Source organism: Anastrepha obliqua, chromosome 6, assembly GCF_027943255.1.
Source record: "Anastrepha obliqua isolate idAnaObli1 chromosome 6, idAnaObli1_1.0, whole genome shotgun sequence".
In the NCBI taxonomy this organism is placed as follows: Eukaryota; Metazoa; Arthropoda; class Insecta; order Diptera; family Tephritidae; genus Anastrepha; species Anastrepha obliqua.
The window spans coordinates 45,683,481-45,696,867 of NC_072897.1; the positions used below are offsets into that span (position 1 = coordinate 45,683,481).

General features: G+C 39.5%; 1 protein-coding gene across 2 annotated transcripts in view; it reads left to right on the top strand.

The window, feature by feature from the left end:
* The window catches only part of LOC129249916 (protein pangolin, isoforms A/H/I/S-like), a 250,261-nt gene that overhangs the window by 173,643 nt on the left and 63,231 nt on the right, over positions 1-13,387 (top strand). The gene's annotated exons all lie outside the window — the stretch shown is intronic.

The following is a 13,387-nucleotide window of genomic DNA, read 5'->3' on the forward strand; positions in this document are numbered from 1 at the left end:
ATTCCGAATGGTAGTCACGCACCAACCCATTCGGTTACGGCGACCGAATAATTGCTCATCCAAAAACCCAACAGTTTAAGACAATTTTAAATGTGTCACAAGTCGAAATTCGTCTTGTCGTAAACAAAAACAAGAACTCCAGAGAGCAGCAACAGCGGGATCACAAATAAATATCAACGTTTTACGAATGCCATTGAATTTAAGTTCATCTATTAATAATTCGATGTCCTTGCACCCATTTGAAAAATATATTAAAATATTACGATACTTCGCATAATAGTTTTTGGCATTCAACCTCCGTTTTTGACGAGACTATCCTGATTATCCGAGTAGATATAGTAGTTAAGTGTCTTTTCTTGAAGAACAATAAGCCCCCTCTTAGCGTGATAACTTCTGCCTAAAAGATCCTACAGTGTTTAACTAAGCGAAAGGATGCACTGATGTCCAGCCAGAGTAAACTCCTCCATCTATACGTTCATCAAAGCTTAAATCCGTCAGTAAATATGCTTACTCTATTTTCATCATCTACCGTACTTCTGTCCCAGTCCTCTTTAGAAGGAACATTATGGTAAAGTGTTGATTAATATGGAGCTCTACATTGTAACATTAAATGTTTTTAGTGTTCTTTAGACGGCGAGTTCACTGAGCCTCAACGTTGACTCGGTAGCTAGTTGCTTACCATGTAAATCATTTGGCAATAAATATAAAATTTCGTTTAGTGTTGTTGGGAGTGGTTCTAAGAGCTCTTGCTGTTCTTTGCATACGAGATAATCTACGCACAATAATATATGCATCAAGTGCCGGCCACCATACTAATATACCGTACAGAAAAATCGGTCTTGAATACGACCGTACAACCGGTATACTTTTTTCGGAGATAAACCCCAAGTTAACGCTGTGGTTTTCTTGCATGAGTAAAGTACTGTTGAGGCTTTCCTCTTTCTGTCTTCTACATTTAAAATCCCATGTAGCTCTCTATCTAATATAAAGCCTAGGTAGCGAGCACTATCGCTGATTCCATTCAATATCGGGGGTCTTACACACGGTAAGCGATATTTCCTAGTAAAGTATACGAGTTTAGTCTTAGTAGCATTTACACTTAGTCCATGTGACGTTGACCATTTGTCTACTTAGCTTAATAAGCTCTGCATAATTTCGCCGAGTGTGTTCGGAAATTTCCCTCTTATAGCTAAAGCAACATTATCTGCATAAGTAACAATGCATGTTCTCCTCTCTTCAAGGCTCTTCAGCAATTCATTCCATGTCAGACCCCAGGGGAGTGTAGACAGTGCGACACCTTAAGAGGTGCCTCTGCCTGTGGGATAAAAACCACTTTAACTTCTTTCCATAGTCAGGGAATGTGATGTAACGCATTTTTGAAAATGGTTTTTAACCAGTTCATAATATCCCTGTGTGAAAATTGAAGCTGGGCTGGGAAGATCCCATTTGGCCCCAGCGACTAATATGGTTTGAATGACTTTACGGCCCAAGTCGTGCTGGCCTTGGTAATGATGTTTAAAATTTCGGGTTCTGCCTCCAGGTTGCAAGCAATTTCCATTTGTCCATTTTTTGGGTTCTCAAGAAAATGCGTATTTAATAACAAATCTAGAGAGTCTTCACTAGAAACCAACTTCTGTCATATTTCGTAGGTATCCTATTGTGGGAGTGGAGTTTGTAAGTTCTTTGCGTAATTGAGATACGTCAGCGGTGCTCTCAATGTCACCGCAGAAAGATCTCCACGAAATTCTTTTTGCTTTTCCCAATTCCTTCTTATATAATTTAAGCTTATCCTGGTAACAGTTTCATTCGCTCTCAATGCGTAACTGCGGGACTAAACTAAACTAAACCCTAGAATTTACTTTAAGCTTACTTAGCGTTGGGGACCAACAACGGGATTGTTTCCTTCTTTTAGCAAGCCTTATTAAGCGATCTTGTGCTCGATTAGGTAAACGTCCTAACAAGATTATATAGAGATTTGGTATTGTTAGGGGTAAATGGTGAATGCAGAGGAAGATTTCTTATTAGCTCACTATTATAAATCTGTTAGTCAGCTTTCCTATGATATATTTATTGGCAGAGGCGTATCCTCTGAAAGGTTACTTCAGTGTAACGATGGTCCGAGAATGAGCACACACCTGCCAATGCGAGAAAGTCGGAAGTTCTTAGTCAAAAGAAGAAGAACTTGCATCGGCAAATTTCGTTTCTGTGTTATCATTTGCTCCTTCAATTTGAACGAACTGCCATTCATTCATGAGGAGTACTGGGTTGACGTTCAGTTTGACGCCAGGATACCGCTCACCCACTTCCGAGATGGCAGTTTCATACATTTCAGCCGATCTGTTATCGCTGCAGGCTTTAATTTTGACTTGTTCCTGATATCAGCCCACATCCTCGCAGCTTGGTGGGGAACCCACAAAATTGGGTTGTTGTTATGCACTTCCGATAGAGAAAATTGTCTTCTATCGAATTAGCACTGATGTGTACAATATTTACAAAATAATCACTATTATTTGTAAAATAATTTATTCGCAGTGGATCTTTCACTTTATTTCGGTTCAAGGTTTACTAGCTAAACCTACTAAATGAATGGATGTGATACCAAAGATACCATTGATGCTATTTTTTTATTTTTGGATTACAATATTGCATTTTCTTTGTAAATCCGGGCTTGGCAGCTAGACGACTAAGGTCACTGGGCGCTCCTTTCTTCCTCCATTATATCAACAGCTCTGGCTGGCTGTAGATATCTGCCTGTTGGAGGTCTCCTAATGAGGAGTGCCAGACCGGAACTTCCACAATTTCACCTACCTACAATACTACAAACTCACTTTCGACAAAAACTAACATTTCAGTAATATCCATAGACTTCGAAAAAACATTTGACAGAATTGGTTGGCATTCAATTATTCAACAACTTCTTAACTGAAAAGTTGGCCAAAAAATTATTAACATGTGTATTAAGAGATTTCTCACTAACAGGAATATAAGAGGGCATGTTAGTTAATTATATTCTAAACGGTATCCATTATACAAAGGGAGCTGTAGAGCGTTATTCCTGGTGCCAAGGCAACAGAAAAGTTCTTCATAATTGTAGAAAACATAGTGCAAAGTCAAACTACTTGAGTAAGTAAACCAGGCCGCCATAGCCGAATGGGTTGGTGCGTGATTACCATTCGGAATTCACAGAGAGAACGTTGGTTCGAATCTCGGTAAAACCAAAATTAATAAAAATATTTTTCTACTAGCGGTCGCCCCTCGGCAGGCAATGGCAAACCTCCGAAGGTATTTCTGCCATGAAAAAGCTCCTCATAAAAATATCTAAAAATCATTTGTAAACCGATTAAACTTATTTAAATGCCTTACTATGCAGTTTTTACAACTATTCTCATCTTACATAATCCTTCAGATAGTAAAAGCTTTATCTTATCAAACATCGGTTATGGGCTTCCTATTTAGGGACAAGCAGCAAAAGCAGACATGCGAGCATTGGAGACAGCTTAGGTGCTTTCCCATCAACACATGTTACCAACATCTTGGTAGAATCTTGAATTCCAACGGTCAAACAGAGGATGAACGTGCTAACCGCCAACCTTATTCACAAAAAAATAACGCTTAAAGAGCGTAATATCTTAACTCGGAACATCTCAAAATTTCCATCAGAAATAGACGGCATTACTATCCAAGCTCGTGAGCTGGGCTGAAGCATGACTTCCCACAAATGCTGTTTTTTCGGGACGAACGTAGACATTTTTGACGTTAGATAAAAAACGATCTTTACGCTTCTTTACGATCAAAACCTCACATATACACCTTCAAATCACCAGTATATTACTAGAACGAACTCAAGAATATTATCAGAAGCCATTTCGATTAACTCCATACTCTAATATAAATCGTTTCAGTAACGCCGTATCTGTTCTGGCCGTACATCGACGCTTATTTGTTTTTAAACAGCCGAAGACGCTCCCTCTCAATAATATTCGTAACAAAATCGTATCGGTAAACAGATTTTTACGATGATGAAATTTTTCACAATGCAAGCGGTAGTTAGTATAGCAGTGATCTCACACGCTGAATGTTACTGTACTCGTATATGATACTTCTTAGTCTTTTCAACAATTCTCCCAGATTTTTTTTTAAGAAATAATATTATACCGTTATAATCAAGATGAGTGAGACTAATAATGTGCGTGCGGAAAGCGGTGATGATTCTTCAATACGATTTATCAACAGAAATTCTGGGTTAAGAAGACGTTTATCGTTTTCCTCGCATACATCGGATTGCAATAGTACAAACACATTGATTGGGAGAAAAAGAAGTCCTAATCCTGTTAAATGGATACGAAATTTATAAAAGCATAACATTTTTCCACCAGAGGATTGGTACCATATAATCAAAACATGTAAAAAGAAAGCGCCCTTTCATTTAATCCAAATGACTCACCAAGATTTTTTGTCAACAAAACTTTTAGAACAGTCTATCATTAAGTAATTGTCATAGGGCTTCCAGTAAATTGGCTTAAAATAAAGTTAGAAAGGTCCAAACCCTAACTCATAAAATTCAAATTTGACTATAATGAAGATGCAGAATTCCAAGCCATTAATATAAGAAAATCTTTAGTGGGTAGACCTTGAAAAATATAGCTCAGCCTTTATTATATCTTCAAGGTAGAACTGTCACAAAGAAAAACTGGAGAGACATGATGGACCTGCTAAAATTCATTCCTCCTGTTAAACATGATTACTATTAGAACTTGTCAACAATTGCTGAATCATTCCAAAGAATAATGGCACTTACATAAAGCTGCTATAAATTAATTACAAAAATTATTTTATAACCGAACTTCCAACATTCATTTTTATGGAAAAGCTGTGATAAGAATGTATAATAACTAACTTTTTATGTAATAAAAACTTAAAAATCAAAAGACTAAATTTAACTTTATTACTTTTTTCAGTTGCCAAATTAATTAACTCCATTAGTCACATAAGAACTGTAACATTACTGACGATTTTTTGTTGGCTATTCTTTCTTATTAATTTTATATACCGTTAGATGAAAGCTATATCTGCAATTATGCATTCCAAATTATATATTTGAATTCATATTATCAGAGGAATTTTTAAAAACAATATACATTACTTCATCGCGTTTCTTAACTTTTCGTTTTATGGAGTTATTCGATGTGTGCACTGAGCGGCTCATATAATATGACCAATTCAATTTCTTATATTTTTATCATCAGTTTAAGTCTAATAACTTGTGTTTCTAATGTTTAAACTTTTAAAGATAAATGATTTAAAAATAAGTACACACTTTACGAAACTTAAATTAATTACTAAGAAAAGTAAAATCTACAGAACGAAACAAGTATAAGACCAATAAATATATTTAAAATAAACAAATAGAGTTCTTGGGGTTGGACTGTAATTTGGAGCTTATTAATTTATTTTGGATCTTCCTTTGATTACAACTTGTTGAAGTCGTCGAGTTATCGATTTGATTAAGTTTTTTATAGCATGTCATGCAAATACTATATTAAAATATGCAAGAGTACGAGAGTTCCCATATTGTGCGCCACAAGATTGGAGTAAAAGAATAACTGGCTTTCTGGGAGCGCTCTGACTTTTCCTGCGCATTGCAGCATCGCAGGCTCTAGCAGCTCCGCCTGTAGATCCACATCGTTGGTGCTAGTTGGGTTCTCCTCTAGCATGATTTGAAACAGCTCTTTGTCAAGCGCCTCTTCCAGCCGTTATTCTGTATTTTCCATGCGTAAAATCCATCATAATGGCAAGGTGGTCCCAGCATGTGTAAAAATCACACACTTGCCAGCTTTCAGATCGTACTCAAGGCATCACCCCTTTTATTGGTGTATCTGCTACCCCATTCCAAGGCCAACGCATTAAAATCTACCGGAATCACATTTGGTGTGGTACCACGAGCGTTTTGCGAAAGTTCATCCAGCAGGTTTTCGAACTCTGTTGCGTCAAATTCGGTGGTGCGTAGCAACTGTAGAAATAGGTGCCACATATTTTTGCTCGGGTATAATAATCACTGTCGGTGCGGCTTGTCCTGCAGGGCATTTCCTCCACCGGCCCACATAGCAGCTTTAATTTTCCTGTCCGAGACCAACGTTCCGACGTTTAGGTTTTTATGCTGGTCGCTGACTAGCATCCACCTTATTTTCGTACATCCTTTGTCTAAGCAGCTCTTTTATTATTAGAAGGCCATTACGCACTGCGACCAGAGTTGATCTATTGTGCAAGACCTATTTTGTAACCCTAGAGTTTAAGGCTTTTTATAAATTTTAGCACTATTGTGGGTTTGTTGTTCCAAAGATTACATGGAGATACTACGATACCACCAAGGTGGTGAAGTCTTTGTCTGCCCAGCGCAGGACATTCACAAAGCACATGTTCTGAGCTTTCTATATCCATTTCGCAAAAGCGGCAGACATTGGTCTCTGATAGACCAATGTTATTTAAATGATACCTCAGGCTGCAGTGACCTGTGAGGTATCCTGTTAGAAGACGCAGATCTACTCTGTTTAGTGAGAGTAGCTTGTCTGATATTCCTTTGTTGGGACTAAGAAATTGTCTGGCTTGACGCTGACCGGCACAATTTAGCCAGTGTGCAGCAAATTTCCTTTCTTCCCATTTCCTGAGGAATTCATTAATGTGGCTTTTCGTGAGTCCACAGAAAGGCTCAGGACCAGTAAGTTGCATATTTGCTCCTTGTTTTGCGAGGTCATCAGCCATTTCATTCCCCTCATGCCCTTCATGTCCCGGAATCCAGACTAGATTTACTGTGTTGAGGTTTCCTAACATGTTGAGAAGGTTTAGGCAATCATTTACCAATTTAGAGGTGATAGTTGTTGATAGAAGGGCTTTTAGAGCCGCTTGACTATCAGAGAGTATATAGATGTGAGTACCTCTCATTTTCCTGCGAAGGCATTCTCTCACACATATTTCAATGGCATGTATTTCTGCCTGGAATATTGTTGGGTAGAGTCCCATCGGAATCGATTTTTTAAATTTAGGCCCATTGATTCCTGCCCCTGCTCTACCATCTTCCAGCTTGGACCCATCAGTGAACCATAATTGAGATCCAGGCTTGAAATTGATAGAATTAGTTCTCCAAGTTGTTCGTTCATTAATAATAATTCGGAAGTTTCTGTAGAGAATGGGTTTGGGAGATATTGTATCCACCCTGTGTAGTATAGGAGTATGTCGAAAGTCTTCTAAGATCTTTAGATGTCCTCTCATATCTCCACTTTTAAGATCGGCGTTGCCTTTTAGTCTTAAGGCACTCAATCTTGCTTCTTTTTCAATTAAGATGGGAAGCGGTGGTATGCCTAGGAGCACGCCCAAAGCGTCAGTTGGGCATGTTTTCATTGCTCCTGTTATACCGATGCAGATGAGGCGGTACAATTTATTAAGATCGCTTGCCGCCTTTCGTTGCTTAACTTTGGGCCACCATGCTATGGAAGCATAAGTGACTATAGGCTTAACAACTGTAGTGAATGTCCAGTAGGTCATTCTGGGGCTGAGCCCCCATGTTTTACCAAAAAGCCTTGTGCAGGCATAGAATGCCCTTGTGGCTTTTACAGTAACTTTCTCAAGATGCGAGTTCCAGGTAAGCGCTTTGTCAAGGTTGATACCAAGGTAGTTCGCCTCTGTGGAGAGTTGTAGAGTCGATTCATTCAGGACAGGACATTTGATGTTGATATTCCTTTTCCTGGTGAACGGCACTAGCGCAGTTTTAGATGGGTTGATAGAGAGCCCTTTGTCAGTGCACCATTTGTTGATTATGTTGAGGGCTTGTTGCATGCGGTTAGAGATGGTCTCTTCATGCCAGCCCACTATATATACTACCAGGTCATCAGCATAGCCCTGGGTGTGGAATCCTAGGTTGTTCAGTTTGTGGAGAAGTTCATCTATTACTAGTGTCCACAGAAGAGGAGAGAGTACTCCCCCTTGCGGGCAACCTCTTGTGGCCTTGATAGACTTTATTCTTCCTCCTAATTCTGTACTGATCGTTCTGGATTTCAGCATCGATATAGTCCATCGTCTGATGGGTTTAGGTACGTCCTTTTGAGATAGGGCATTGTTGATTGCCTCATAGGACGTATTATCGAAAGCTCCTGTTATGTCAATAAAAGCGCAAAGTGCGATTTGTTTTGACTCAATAGCTTTTTCAATAATGGTTACCAGACTGTGTATTGCAGTCTCAGTAGATTTACCTTGTTGGTAGGCAAATTGAAGTTGGTGCAGTGGGAAATTAACCAAGTTATTCTCCCGCGCAGCTCTTGCGCAGCCTTGCAATGGTTTAGATTGATCTGCTCAATCCTCATTTTTTCATTTTGATATACGCCGCTTGATACAGGCAACATTTTCTGCCTCCAATCTGGTCGATTGTATCCTCTCTTCCATTTCTTTTACACGCTCCGCAGAAGAGCTTTTTTCGCATACTATTGCGCGGATACCCTTCTCTCCACATTTCAGACAGTTCTGACTTCTGTCGTCTCCGTTTGTCCACGTCCTCGCCAAGTGTCCATACTCCAGGCATCTGTGGCATCTCCTCAAGTCAAGCTTTTCTCTTATTCGGCATACCACCCAACCGATTTTGAGTTTTTGCTTATTAACCAATCGCCTTGCGTCCAGTGCTGGTAGGCTTATCACCGCTGTTTCCGTGCCTGCATACGCCGCTCTAACACTTTTTATAGCTCTCTCACTAAATAGGTTAAGCTCGTTAACTTGCGTTCGTATTGCCTCACCTATGTCCTCTTTGGTTGTGATTTCATCTAGATCACGGGTCTCCACCAACATTTCGTGGGTTAGACCTTGATTTGCGCCTGGCCACCTAGCACCTTGCCAATCTTCTTCTGGTATACTCCTGTATTTGCCATCTGCATCTGAAGCAGGATTTCGCCTTTATTTATTATCTTTTTATCCACCCTGAGAATGTCACTTTATGTCATGTTTCCAGAACGCGCAATGACAATCGCATCAGGCCTCGGTGGTGGCTTATTTGCCACTTTCTTCTTGACTGGTTCGCGCTTGACACTCATCCAGCCATTTTCCATATCCCCGCTTGTTTTCTTAGCATTACTCTCCCCTTTGCCTTTCTTGCCTGCCTCGCTGCCACTTTGTGCTCTTCCTCGTGTGTAGTTTTGCTGGGTGGGGTTTTCTGCTCGGCTGTGTATCGTCGCGTGGTCTTTTCGGCGTTCCTTCAGACATTACACTTCCAAGAACGTTCCGCTTGGCTTCCTTGCTTTTCACTTCTTCCTGAGCTCTCGAGTGTAGTTTAGTGATCGTTTCGAGGAGTTCCCTTATGTGGTTGTTGGTCCAGCGTTACGGTAGACGCATTGCTTCTGTAAACTTCCCAATCGTCTCACCAAGAAGCGTTAGGGTATCACTACCCGATTGAGCTGCTTTCTCATTGTTTCCTTGCAATGCAGGTGGCAACGATTTTGCTCTCTCGGGCCTTTCTACACTGAGCGTCGTGGTAGGACTCCGTCTCAGCTTTCGTGCGCGCTTAAAAGGATCAGCTCCCGTGATTATATGGCCTTTGGGGGTCTTGTTCTCCTCAGTTAGGTCCACTAGTAGATCACTCGATCCACTTGCACCTGGTGCCTTTTTGAAAGCCTCTTCCTAATGGCTCCATAAATGTCGCTGCTGTTGTTTGTTATGCTTCTCATTTTATTCTCCATTTTTTGTTTTGTTTATCAGCGCATCGTGTGTACGTGAGCGGGCCGAAATAAACAGCAACGGGTATGCCCTTGGGGATAGCCTGTCTTTTTTGCCGCATACTCCTCTCCTAACCGCTCATTGTCGGGGAATGCTTATTCGTTTAAACTTATTTCGCAACTAACCTGCTATCACAGGCCTTCCGGCTATCCGCAACCTGCCGACCCCCACGGTAGCTTAGATCCCAACTTAGTCGTCCGATCCCGGGGGGCGAACACTTCCGTGTATCATAATATTAACGTGTTCAATGTTGCATGCGTTGCGGATATTGCAAATATGTTTTCGCTTGCATTTTGTTGATGTGTCCTTGCATGGGATGCAAATCGTGCGATCCGTGGACCATGGAAAGGTTTGGCAAGACTAACGATTCTTCCGCTATTAACCTTCGGAAGACTTACCTATGGTTTTTTACGTAAACGACACACTGTGGTAAGTTTCACCCCAATTGATAAACTTTTTGCAAAAACTGAGTTAAAGTTTTTATTTATACCTTTTTTGTTAGTATTTAGATTAAATAGATGTAAAATGAATTGTTTAATTTAATTTATTCAACGATATCAGTTAATATTATATAATAACATGCTCGGATTTATGTAAAGACGTTTTTTACCAGAAATAGGATATACATACGTTGTAAGGAAAAATATATATGGCGGAATATATATAAATTAAAAATAAAGTAGAGTAACTGCGGGTATTGTGGTATACCCATTTTATTTTCGTCTATAAAGTGGTTAAATTTTATTTGATTTGAATGAAAATTTACCAATAATATGCTACCGTTATTAAGTTCAAATAAACCTAGCTTCAAAAGCCTTAGAGCCGCGAGTTTCAGAAATATTTAAGAACGTACTGCAAAAGACGGAAACAAGCCCTTGAAGAAACTATATACCACATTACCAGAATAAAGTATACCACAGTACCCGCATATGATGCCTTTAATAATAAGTCAGTTACTTTTAATTGATAACTAAAATTTTATTGCGAACCATTTAAAAAAGGATTATGAACTGAATTAAAACATATTGAACAAAAATATTTTAAACTTCAATTGACATAAAACGCAACAATAAAATTCATAAAATTCGTAAGAGTATTACTTACAAGAATCGCAAAGAAAAATAGCACTTCGATTGGGAATACACTTTTCTTGGGCCCAAATTTGTTCGCTTTGCAGACAAGAGGTCCAAGGCTTCATTATTATATCCTCCCCATAAATTTTGCCACAGTAGTTGCAAGAGGATTCTTTTGTTGGTGGAGCATTTGGAAACTCCTCTTCATTGTCACTTGAATGCGAGTCAACAAACGATTTGGTAGAAATATTTGTTTTGGGGATGGATTAATCGGAGCATTGCGTTTTCTGTTAATGCTTTCAATGCTCTGTAACAAACTACACTTATAAGGCGAAGTTGTTAAAACAGTTGCCTTTGTTTTCCGGCCTTTCCGATTAGGTGGAGGATCTCGTAGCTTTGGTGGTGGAGATATTTCCCAGGGAGTAACGAGTCCTCGGCTTGTGCTTGCTTCTATAAACAAATTTAATAGCGTTCCTAAAATTTCCATAGATTTTATTGCGAAACTTACGAATTTCAGGCTCAATTTCCATGGTTGATGCGCCTGGGGGTTCTTCTGTCGTTGAATTCATAGTTTCAACTGGATTCTCTGAGAAGACAATATATCCAGCAAGATTTTTTATATTTAAAACTGAATCGTACCTGATGATGAATCGAAGCAGAGGTTCAGACGGAGATGGTTTCGTTACGCTTAAAAAATGCCTAAACCATTTCGTGAAGATGGGAATCTGAACCCATCCAGACAAATGGCACGCCGAGTTTGAGCCAGGGGGACCGTCTTTCATTAGAAGAGGGTTATGGTTTTTTCGTGGAAAGATGAAAAATGGTGGTACGAAACCACCTCCTGCGCTCATGCAAGTGATGACTGTAACAAGCGATCCTCGCTCAGCTGAAGTCATTGTTCCAATCTGTTTTTTTCCTTTCCGAGCGATTATTTGTGCCTGCTGCGAAGGAACTACTGATATTCCGGTTTCGTCAACACTCTAGATATGAGTAGGCGGAAAATTATGTTTTGCGATTTCTTCTTCCAGCAATTTGAAAAATATATCAACTTTTTCTCGAGAAAAAACACGTGAACGGTCGACGCTTGTTCCAGTTGGTTTTCGAAAACTTAGAACATTTCGGTGTCGGTTACAGAAGCCTCTTAGCCAATCCTTGCCAGCGCACTCTTTAATAACGGAGAACTTATTGGGAATGTTGTTTCTTGTGGCAATTTGATAACACAATGACCGCACGTCTGCGCGTGTTAGTCCCCAGTACCTTGACTCCATTTCTAGTAAATATTTAACTAAGTCATTTTCAATTTCCGCTGTTAAAATCGGAGCCCGACCAAGTTTAGTTGTCAACAGCTCCTCTATGGATTTCTCTCTTCTTGACATGCGCTGCAGAGTGGTATGGGGGACACTAAATGTCTTAGAAGCCAAGAGAATACCCATTTCACCTTTTCTAACCGCTTGGATAGCTTTTTTCATATCCTCTGCTTTCCATTTTCGTATTTCACCTTTCTTCGGCATTTTTTTGATCGAGAGGGTAATATTGTACACTATACCACTTTAGCCGCCTTTACCCGTACCACAATAGCCGCATTAGAGTTTGAACAAATTAATTTTGAATAATTGAATATCGACCAAATATACAAAAATATTGCTTATATGCTTCACTAGTATTAAACTCACTTATTACTTCCCGATGAATAAATGCAGTTTAAAGCACAGGATTTTAATTTGCCAGAAATTTTCCACTGAGCACAAAAAAATGCCAACCACACGACCACGCGATTTTTTTACAACTGACTCACTGTATGCCTTGCAAAACACAAATCAAATCACGCTTTCTTAAGATTCTGAGAATGCGGAAATATCTAACTTGGTCCCGTTATTTCCACGTCTTTAGTTTTCGAATAACGCTGGTATACCACATTACCCGCCTATACCACAATACCCGCAGTTACTCTAGTAAGAATACGAAAAAATAGCAAATTCATAAAATGTTTTTAGTGAATTATTACTTAGTAGCATTAACCGGCATTTGTAGTAGTATGATCTATATTTACATATACATATATAAAATGCCACTTGGACCCTTTTTGGGTGTTTGGCCAAGCTCCTCCTCCTATTCGTGGTGTGCGTCTTCATGATGTTCTACAAGTGAAAGGACCTACAGTTTTAAGCCGACTCCGAACGGCAGATATTTTCTATGAGGAGCTTTTTCGTGGCAGATATGCATTCGGAGGTTTACCATTGCCTGCCGAGGGACGACCGCTATTAGAAAAAACTTTTTCTTAATTTTGGTGTATCACGGAGACTCGAACCTACGTTCTCTCCGAATTTCGAGTGGTAGAAACGCACCAACCCAATCTGGTTCGGCGGCCGCCGTATGAACTATACTTTTGTATAAATTAATTAGAATTAACGTCCTTTGATGCTGACCGTATGTACGTACACCCAAGTCGTTTTTTACTCGGTAGATACGTTCCTTAAAAAAGCGTGCAAAAAAAAATCGTGTAAAAAAATACCTGCGACATATGTAAATTTGGGGATTTGTTCCACAATTTTGAAAAATCGCGT